Genomic DNA, 10862 nt, shown 5'->3' on the forward strand with positions numbered 1-10862 from the left:
TTACTCCATCTTGAGAAACTAAGTGGTTTAATCCCTGAATTCTCAGTACAGCTGTGTCAAGTAATGGGTGACATAAGTGCTTATCCCAGGCTAGAATAATTATTATGGATGCTTGGGCTGGAGAAGCAAGACAGGAACCTAAGTGCCTGACCATACCCAGGAGAAAAAGGAAGCATCCATGACCCGAAGATGAGTTACTTAAACATTCCACCCAGAAGTATGCCCTGCTTTTTTCTTAAACTTTTGTTAAGTATGCAAGCTGTGAGAAAAAGAAACATCATCTGGAGGCAAACAGGGGTTCCCAAACCCAAAGTGAGCACTAACCAAAAATCCACAAACATTTGGGAGAGAAAAAGTATAACAAAAAGTCGCCAAACTCAAGAATCAGGACTCATACCCCAGGAAACAGAGTAAATCAGAGTTAAAGAACAACAAAGAAAATTGAAAGGGAAAATTGATCTAACAAGAAAAGTATAAAACTTCTCAGAGTTGAGGAAGGACAAAAATTTCCAAATAAAAAGTACACATCAATTACTGGGAGAGGTATCCAAACTGAAGACACATCATGGTGAAATTTCAGAACTACAAGGAGAGAGAAAAAGAAATCTGTGTTTCCAAAGCAGTAAATAGACGATCTACATAAGAATGAGAATTGAGATAGTATCAGATAGCTCAGCAATACTCAGTGTTTAAAAATAGTAATGGATTAGCCTCAATTAATGAGAAAAAACAACTTAGAATTAAATATGTTATGCTCAGAAAAAACAGTATTTTAGTTGGAGGGTTGGGGCCTGAGTGAAATGAAGATATTTTTCATTGGGCATATAAAGATTCAGATATTTCCCCACCTGAGTTTTATCTTTGAATAATTACCAAATTACCAAAGATGTGCTTTAGCAAAATGAAAAACCCAAGGAAATTATGTGCAGTAAAAGAAGCAAGGAGATCCAAAAGTGTGTAGAAATTATAATGAAGTCTAAGTAACCATTGATTGAAAAAAAATAACAATATGAAACTAAATCTCAGATGATCTTTACATGGAAAATTAAGGGGTTTAGGAAAAAAGAGAAACAGGAGGTAAACTATTGCTATGGTTGTTGTCTTTTTCAAGATCAGGATATAGATAATTATACATTCTAGAAATGTATAGAAAATATATGTTTAAATAATTTTTTAAAAAATCAAGGTAACAACTGGAATATGAGGTATTATATAAAACTTACAAAAAAACTACTAAAGAACACAAAATAAAACATAGAAAATGTTATCTTCCAAGAAGTTGCTGAAAAGGAAAAAATAAAACAAGAATTTATGATCATTAGAAAAGGTAAAACAAGAACACAAAGATCATCATAAATATCAAGAATTGTATCAGTCTACAGAGATAAGTGTTGTTAAAAGATAATCTCAGGTTGCACAAATAAAATCTAGCCATATCCAGTTTAAAAGAGACACATTTTAAACAAAATGACACATAAAACTTGAAAACAAATTGAGAAAGGCACATGAAGAAAATGCTAACAAAACTCAAGTGGGGGGGGTGCTCCTGAGTGGCTCAGCAGGTTAAAGCCTCTGCCTTTGGCTCAGGTCATGATCCCAGGGTCCTGGGATAGAGCCCGGCGTCTGGCTCTCTGCTCAGCAGGAAACATGCTTCCCCCTCTCTCTCTGCCTGCCTCTCTGCCTACTTGTGATCTCTGTCTGTCAAATAAATAAATAAATCTTAAAAAAAAAAAACTCAAGTCAGGTGTAACAGTAGTAATAGCAAGCAAAAGAAAACAAAGACAAAGATTAAAAGGGACAAAGGGATATTTCATACTGGTATAAGCCAGGAGAATATACAAATTATTGGACTATTGCACCAATTAGTCAATTAATTATACCAATTATTAAATTAGTCATAAAAACATAACTCTGAAATAAATAAAATAAATATGGATAAGAAAAACAAGAAGAAACTGGAAATCCACAACATTAATGGGAAACTTTGACACAGCTTTCACTCAGAAACCTAACGATAGATCAGGTGGAAACATGAATACAAAAGAAGAGAATTGGTAGAACCCATGAGTCTGATACAACAGACATGTACAAGCATGTATCCAACAAGCAGAAAATTGGCATTCCTTAAGCATATATGGGCCATGCATAAAATTTGACTGTGTAAGATTACAAAAATCTCAACAAATTAGGAAAAGCAAAGACTATTAAGTCTGTATACTCTGAACATATCAATACAATTGGAAATTAGTAATACTGTTGAATGAAAAGAAGTTTTGATAATTTCTCCATAAAATTCTTTAACATTTCTTCTCAATGACTCAAATGATCACCAATTTTCTCAATAAAATTGCAATCTATTTAGAAATAAACACGAATAAAAGTACTATGCTGAGTGAAATAAGTCAAGCAGAGAGAGTCAATTATCATATGGTTTCACTTATTTGCGGAGCATAACAAATAGCATGGAGGACAAGGGGAGTTAGAGAGGAGAAGGGAGTTGGGGGAAATTGGAAGGGGAGGTGAACCATGAGAGACTATGGACTCTGAAAAACAATCTGAGGGGTTTGAAGTGGCGGGGGGGTGGGAGGTTGGGGTACCAGGTGGTGGGTATTATAGAGGGCATGGATTGCATGGAGCACTGGGTGTGGTGAAAAAATAATGAAATACTGTTTTTCTGAAAATAAATAAATTGAAAAAAATAGAAAAGCAAAAAATAAAAAAAAAATTTAAAAAGTACTATTGAGTGGGGTGGCTGCCTGGCTCAGTAGGAAGAGCACGTGACTCGATCTCGAGTTTATAAATTTGAGCCCCACATTGGGTGTAGAGATTACTAAAAAAATAATAATAAAATTTTTTAAAGTACCGTATAACAAACCTGTGGAACATGGCCAAAATGGCTCTAAAAGGAAATACCATAGACCAAATAAGTGTGTTAGAAAACTCAAGATGTTAGGGAAAGAAAAAAGTTAACTCAGGGAAAATAAAAGTGAATATAAATGTAAAAGCATAGTTTAAAGAAATTTTGATAAGAACAAAAACAACCAAAGAGAAAGGTAATGTGGATGCATAAAACCTAACACAATTTATTCCAAAAAGGTAGTAAAATAGATAAAACTTTGGGGTAGTCTGAGCACGAAAAACAGATGGGAGGCACAAACAATGAAACAATAGCTAGAATAAATACATATACGGGGATATTTAATGTTGTACTAAACGTAGTTATACATAATTTTCTGACAGTAAAATTTTGAAAATCAATACTTAATGAACTGTTTTCTAGGGAAATACTTATTGCTAAAATTGACAGAAGGAAATGTAGAAAATCTGGAAAATAATCATAGATCTACCTTGTAAAAAAGGAACAGTCCCCAAAAGTTAAATAGACAAGTTCTATTAAACTCTTACTAAACAAGTCACTCTCATGCACTATAAAATATTCTGGAACATAGCAAGAAAAGAAATATTCTCCATTCATTCTGCCCATCTAGCATAACTTTGATGTCAAAAATTGGGCAAAGATTCCAGAAAACAGAAAACTATGGAGCCAAGCATTCTTCTGAGCTCAGATGCAGAATACTAAACAGAACATGAGCACTTCAAGTCCAGAAATGTGTTCAAAGAAAAGTACAACATGAGCTAATACCAATAAGACTTTTCCCATGAAATGAATATGGCTTCATATTAGGTAGTTCATCAATGCAACTCATTACATTAACAGACTGTGATATAAAAATTGTATGATCACCAAGAATTTGATGCCCCACATTACTTCATGAAATGAGTTATTCCCAACATGAAACACACCATTGTAGCAGATCATATTTTAGTACCCATAAAACATTACTGCTTTTATCCAGTTCACCGAGCTTCTAGTTGTAACCCATACTTCCAAGTTCTCCTCTTCCATGTTGATTACACCTCATTTTTTAATTATGTTATGTTAGTCACCATACAGTACATACAGTACGTCATTATTTTTTGATGTAGTGTGTTCCATAATTCATTGTTTGCATATAACACCCAGTGATCCATGCAATCCATGCTTTCCTTAATACCCATAACCAGGTTCACACATCCCCCCACTCCCTTCCCTTCTAAAACCTTTAGTTTGTTTCCCGGGGTCCATAGTCTCTCATGGTTCAACTCCCACTCCAATTTCCCCTGCTTCATTTTCCCCTCCCTTCTCCCAATGTTCCCATTGAGTATTTGAATGTGGTCCTTTGGGTTAATTTGTCTTAAAACTTCACTCTTTTCTTTTCCCTTTCTCCAAGGTTTTATTTTTGTTTATTTGGAGTTTAGTTTCTATCTTATCATTTATTTGATCTCTCCAATAAAGTTGTATTGGCTTATCTTCCAAGGTTCCTCAGATTTCTTATATAATTCAACCATGTTCACACTCTAATTTTTTTAAGTTTTGATTAACACCTAAATGCATAAAATAATGAACAACTAGATTTATGCTTTAAAAAGTACTTACCTATGTCAATAGAATCACTGAGTGATTGAAATAAATGAAATGAAAAATTTTTTATAAAGTTGCAATGAAACTTCTATCATATGTACAAATTGGTTTCAAGAGCAATTTGACAATGTTTAATAAAACTGAAATATTCAGACCCAGCAATTCCACATCAGAGAAATATACACTAGGGAAATACTTGCACATGTGTACAAAGAAATGTCTAAGGTTTTTCATCACAGAATCATTAACTACAATCATTTGTAAACAACCCATACATTTATCAGTGGGAAAAATAGCTAAGCCAATAGCATATGCATCCTATGGAGAAGTTATTAAAAATGAGACAGTTTTATATGTACTGACATGAAATTACCTCCAAGACATGCTGTTGAATGAAAAAATCAATTTGTAGAACAATAAGTATGGTTTCATACCGTTTATTTTTAAATTAACCCCACAAAACAATATATATATATATATGTCTATAGACATATAACAGTTATTTGGAATATTGCACTACAAATATAATTTCTATCTTGGAAGAGTTATGAAATAGAGGGCTGAAAGGGAACTTTGGTATTGTTTAATATTTTTGCAATGAGAAAAGACCCACATATTACTTATGAAATTTAATGAATACATTAAAAAAAAATAGACACACAAAAAGGGGGCAAGGGTGGCAGTCAAGGGCTTTCCTGCAACTCCCACATTTTATAAGTGAAAAAAACAACCTCAAAATAAACTGAGTTACAGCCTCAAAGTCATGCAGTTCATTAGTGGCAGAACTTGAATTAGAATCCAGACCCCTAGTCTCCCAGGCCAGGGAACATAGGTAGTCATTCCCTTCATTACCTAGAATCCCTCTTGTTCCACTAAGAGGGATAGATGATAGATAGATAGATAGATAGATAGATAGATAGATAGATAGATAGACAGACAGAAGTCATTTTGTGATGTTACCAGGATTGTCATTTAGGGATTTTTAGACCAGAACTTTCTTTGTAAATGCTATATAAGCCAAACAGAAAGAACCTTTTTGGTCCCTGTAGAATGGAACACAACAAAACATCATTTTCTCCTACCACCTATTAACCCTAAGACAAATTACCTTGGTAATCACAATACTGGATGCTTTTTTTTCTGTGATGAGCCAAAGGAAAATAATGCACAATAAACATCATCTAATGCCTCATGGTGCTGAATGATTACTTTTATTAAATATGTATCTGTTTAGTCTTTAGTGTTTGATCTATCTGCAAAGTCCTCTGTACAATTCTGAAAAATATTTTCTGAAAATTTCTTTAGCTCCTGAAACTGGATCTTTAATAACTGAAGTAAAAAGGGTATATTCTTTGGATAAATATTCTGGACCCTTCACAACATGGCTCCAGACAACCATTATAGGAATTCTTCCCTCTACTACCTTACAAGAACTCTTGCCTCTAGTCACACTGGACTAGGATACTGGGTGTCTGTGGGGCACCTCTTGGCCATCCTTATCCCTAGAACGTTGTTCAGAGTTGTATCTCCCCCCAGTTTAAAATAGTCAACCTCATCCATCTACCCATTGCCACAGAAAGGCAGTACAGTGTAGTGGCCAAAAGTATACGCTCTGGGGAATGCCTAGGTGGCTAAGTCAGTTAAGTGGCTGCCTTCGCAGTTCAGGTCATGATCCCAGGGTCCTGGGGTAGATTCCCCTGTCAGACTCCTTGCTCAGCGGGAAACCTGCTTCTCCCTCTGCCTGCTCTGAATGCTCCCCCTGCTTGGGCTCTCTCTCTCTCTCTCTGATAAATAAATAAATAAATAAATAATCTTTAAAAAAAAGTATATGCTCTGGATCGAGACTTTTACACTTACTATGTGATCTTAAGAAATTTAATGTATCTGGTTTTCAGTCTCTTCATTTTTAAAATGGCAATAACACAGGCACCTGGCTGTCTCAGTCCATAGAGTGTATGACTCTTGATGTCAGGATCATGAGATCAAGCCTCACATTGGGCAGAGAGGTTACTTAATAAATAGTAATAATCATCCTACCTCATGTGGATGTTCTGAGGATATATAACTCCCTTAGCACAGGGTCTACAGCATAGTAAACCATTATCATTACCCATCTTTCAGCAATACCCCCAAACCCTTTTATCTTCCAATACATACAAAAGCACATGTGGTCACATACATATATAAACTGACATATGAGCGTATCTGCACAGAGCTTATGCACAGGAAGAAGCTAATTCTCATCCTACCAGTCAGAATCAGGTTGATTATTCAACAGCATTATAATATCTTCCCTATCATCATGTCCCAAAAAAGAAAGAGGCACCACTCCACTCTGCATGGACTAGAAGTATTCAATGGCTGACTATGAAGGTATAAGAGATCCACCAAGCCAAAAGTACTTCCAGGAAGGGAGAGAAATTGTAGCTATCACTCAAGCAACTCTGCCAGAGTTGGGATTTTATAGGGAAGAGAAAGAGCTACCTCTACTCCGAAATATGTTCCCATAAATCAAATTTACAGTTGCTTGAAATTTTCCCATTAGAATTTTAAGTCTGAAAGACCTGTAATTTGGAGACTTGTGCATGAGTTCCTAAAAAATAAACTGATTGTAGACATGAAAACTTTAAAAGAAAGACTTTTTGTCTCCAAATTGACTGGTCTTTATTAAAATGCAAATATAAAAGGTACAGAGCTAAGTTGTTTTCATTTATTCACACCACAGTGTAAATTTCTATATCAGGTCTGTTCCAGAAAAATACCCAGAGTAAACAAGCTTTCAAAGAAGGAGATTAGATGGGAGAAAAGGTCACTGCTGTGTACATGGGCACCTACCCCTAGGGAGAAAGACAGGAAAATGGTAGAATAGAGGACAGCACTTAAAGACCATGTTCTAATGCAGGTACATTTATTTACAAAGCAGGTAAATAAAAAAAAAATACATTCCTTTTACTTCTTTACGAACCTAGGCAATCCACATTCTCTAGACTGATTGGATATGTTTGTACAGGACAATTTCTCTTAGAGGGGATTGCATTAGTCAGTTGTGGGCTAATTTCCTGGCATACTTCCCAGAATTTCAATGGGAAAGAGCATTTGGGCATTACATTTTTCTGTTTTCTTTGAAGACACTGATTGATGATTCATATGACGAACAGACCCTCCCCATCCTACAAAAAAATAAACCTTATTTTAAAAATAAAGTATTGACTTTGAGCATTTGCTACTCATAAGAACCTGGGGAAGAGGAGAAGATGGGGGTAGCTGGGAGCCAGGTTGTTTCCTATGAAGATAAACCTTCACAACTGGCCTCTCTCCCCACTCTGGTCAAAGTTTCCATTCTACAACAAATCAGTCCATAGTTGTATCACTGTTCTTACCATATCACATTGCCCTTATCTACCAAAGTCTCTAATCTTCAGAAATCCATAAACTACAGAAAAGCAGAAACTATGGATTTATCATCAATGGACCCCCAACTCTATGCATAGTATCTGGCACCCAAAAGATACCCAATGAAGTTAATGAATGAATGTGCAAATGAAGGAAAAAATGACTAAATGGAAATCAATAAGCCAGAGTAGTGAGAACTCCTGACTCAGGTCATCTAAGGTTTATGGTGGGAATACGATATTCTCCTGTGGGAGAATGAGAATGAATTACTTGCTGTAACCCTGAGTGAAAATAGAGGCCTCAAGTTCAGGCACAATGACAAGGCTCCTGGAGCTGTAACAGTCAATCAGAATGAGTCTTTGAAGGTTCCTCTCCCATGCTCCAGTGGCCTTCAGGAATTGACAGCAACATCTCCTGGGAACAAGTTGCCCTCAAAGCTCCACACTCTCCTAAGGGAGTGGGAGAAGAACCAAATTTGGAGCTAGAAGACTGGGATACAAATCCTGATTCTATACTCACAATTTCTAATCCCTTGAGGAAGTCACTTGCATTTTGAGCGTCTCAGTTTCATCATCTTCAGAATGGTAGTGACTAATAAAATCTACTCTACTGGGTTGTTCTGTAGATAAAGTGAGTCAGCATATGTGAAGGCACATAGCAGGACTTTAGAAAATATTACACCCTATCCCATATCCTTGTTTTTCAGTGATACTGTTGGCCTAGATCAGGAATCCCTTAAAGCTCCAGAGATTCCTGGGGGGCAGACACACAGACATTTTTATCAAATCTGACATCTCAGATGTCAGCAAAGTCCTTGGGAGTATGTGCGGGAGGAAGAGAACAGGTAAGAGTGACAGGTGGAACCACAGAGAAGTGAAAGTAGCTAGGGAAAGAAAAGAACAGAAGTCCATGTGATACTTTTACGAAAGGAGGGAGGAGAAAGGCAGGACAGAGAGTTTGACAGGGCAGAAGTTGTAGTTTAGGAGTGATTAAGGGAAACTAGAGAAGTCTCCAAAATAAGAAAAGCAGTGCCCCTTGGGTGTGTACTCCCCCACCCCTGGTGGCTACCATGAAATAGGACCTTAACTGACTAAAAGGACACCAGTAGGGAGCTCCCAGTCACACATCTTCACAAAAAGAAATGTCATATATCCTGCGTCACCTCCCTCAGCACAAGCACTGCCACCCCAAAGATTCTCCTAATTCCATTCTGGGCTAGAATGGCTGGTTATGAGTTCAAGAAGAAGGCAGATCTGTGGGGAAAATTGAGGGGTCTGAGCATAATGAATTCATCTGACAACCACAACCACCATGGCCCTGAGCAGGCTTACAGTACTGTCCAGAGACATTGGCTCCCCTCAAAGGAGGTTCAAGTGAGAGGAATAACTGTAAGAAGGAGTGATTCTCAGGCATCAAGAGACTGGAACAGTAAAATCTTTCCCTGGCACTCAAAGAACTACTCTAGAGGTACTTCCACATTGCCTTAATTCCCTAACCATTTGCCTAAAAGACTCTTCCCTTTGAAAATCCATATTCCTTCTCAAAGCTTCCTCTTCAGAGACCTCCTTTAGGTCTGAGATAGCCAAATGGTTTCCATGGGAACCTGCCCTTCATTTGCCTCTAATCACCTGTTCTGGATGGATAAAGCTTCAACTCCCATTTATATTAGATTAGATCACATCAATCAGTTATACTAATTTCCTATAGTGTTTCTGAGAATTTCGGCTGAAAATAATTTTTATGTTTTTTTCACCTATGTATTTCATACTGCCGTTGCCCCTGCCTGTTTGCTGTGAAACCTCTGTTTTTAATACACTCGAGTCCAATCAGATAGTGATTATAAAATTTTAGCCCTCTAGAGTAGGTTTAATCTATCAGAAGTCAAAGTAGAAACTTGATATTGTCAAACTTCTAGTGGCTTTTTAAAATAGAAACTAGAGAAATAAACGTCTAGAATTAATATTACAGGTAGACTATTAGCACAAAAAGTTGTCAGAGTCCCACTCATGTGGAGTTGGCCTTAGGTCCCTCTATGTAACATAACACAGAACTGTATCTGAGGAAAAGTACATTCTCCAGATTCTTGGATTTGGTCTGGAAAAAAAGATGGGAAACCCACAACCTTTCTCCTTTTCTCCTCTTCTGTGATTTTCTCTCATTACTGGGAGCTGAAGTTCTTATGACAGTAGAATTGTGAATAGTTTGTGCCTAGAGATGGAGTAAGATGGAAATTCCAGCTTCATCTCCCTGAGATGGTTTTCAAATTTCCAGTTCAACTCCCTCTGATTTCCTGATGGAGCCCACAGTGACTCTCCCTGCTTCTGTGCCCATCCACCCTCTCTGCTCTTCTCACCCCAATCAATGCCTAAACAGTGCAAAGCACTCCAGCTGCTGACCCACAGCAGTTCAGAGGCCACTCTGCTCACTCCACCCCCACTTTCCTGTACTGCCCCATACAGAGCATTGTGCCTAGTACAAAGCCTTTTGTAGAAGCTTAATACATACAGACAATAAAGCAGGCACATTTGCATTTTCAATTCGGGGAGAAATTGGGTTAAGGCGAACTTCAATGCCTGAATCTTGGATAGGGAGCAGGAATAAAGGATAGGATCTTCAGGGAGGTGCCAGAATCAGAGGCCCAAGCAAGCTAGACTTGGGAGACTGGGAGAAGCAAAGAGGAACACCAGGGACAAGAAAGGGGAACTGTAAGGAGGTGGAGCAGTTCGCATTAAGCTGGCTTTTACGTGTGACTTACTTGTGATTCAGATGAAGTCCAATTCCCCAGCACCTAAGAAGCTTTGCCCCCTCCCCATCTTCTTAGGACATGAGAAAGATGAATACAGGAAGCAGACCCACAGGAGGTATGGAACACTTTGTAGGGAAGAAACTTAGAGCTACCGGCAGTGTGGTGAATTTTATTAGTGAGCATTATCTCTCTTGCTTTTCAGAAAATAACAAATGGCCTTAATAGCTTAAGACATTGCTACCAACAAAATATATACTGCGA

Source organism: Mustela nigripes, chromosome X (genome assembly GCF_022355385.1).
Source record: "Mustela nigripes isolate SB6536 chromosome X, MUSNIG.SB6536, whole genome shotgun sequence".
NCBI lineage: Eukaryota > Metazoa > Chordata > Mammalia > Carnivora > Mustelidae > Mustela > Mustela nigripes.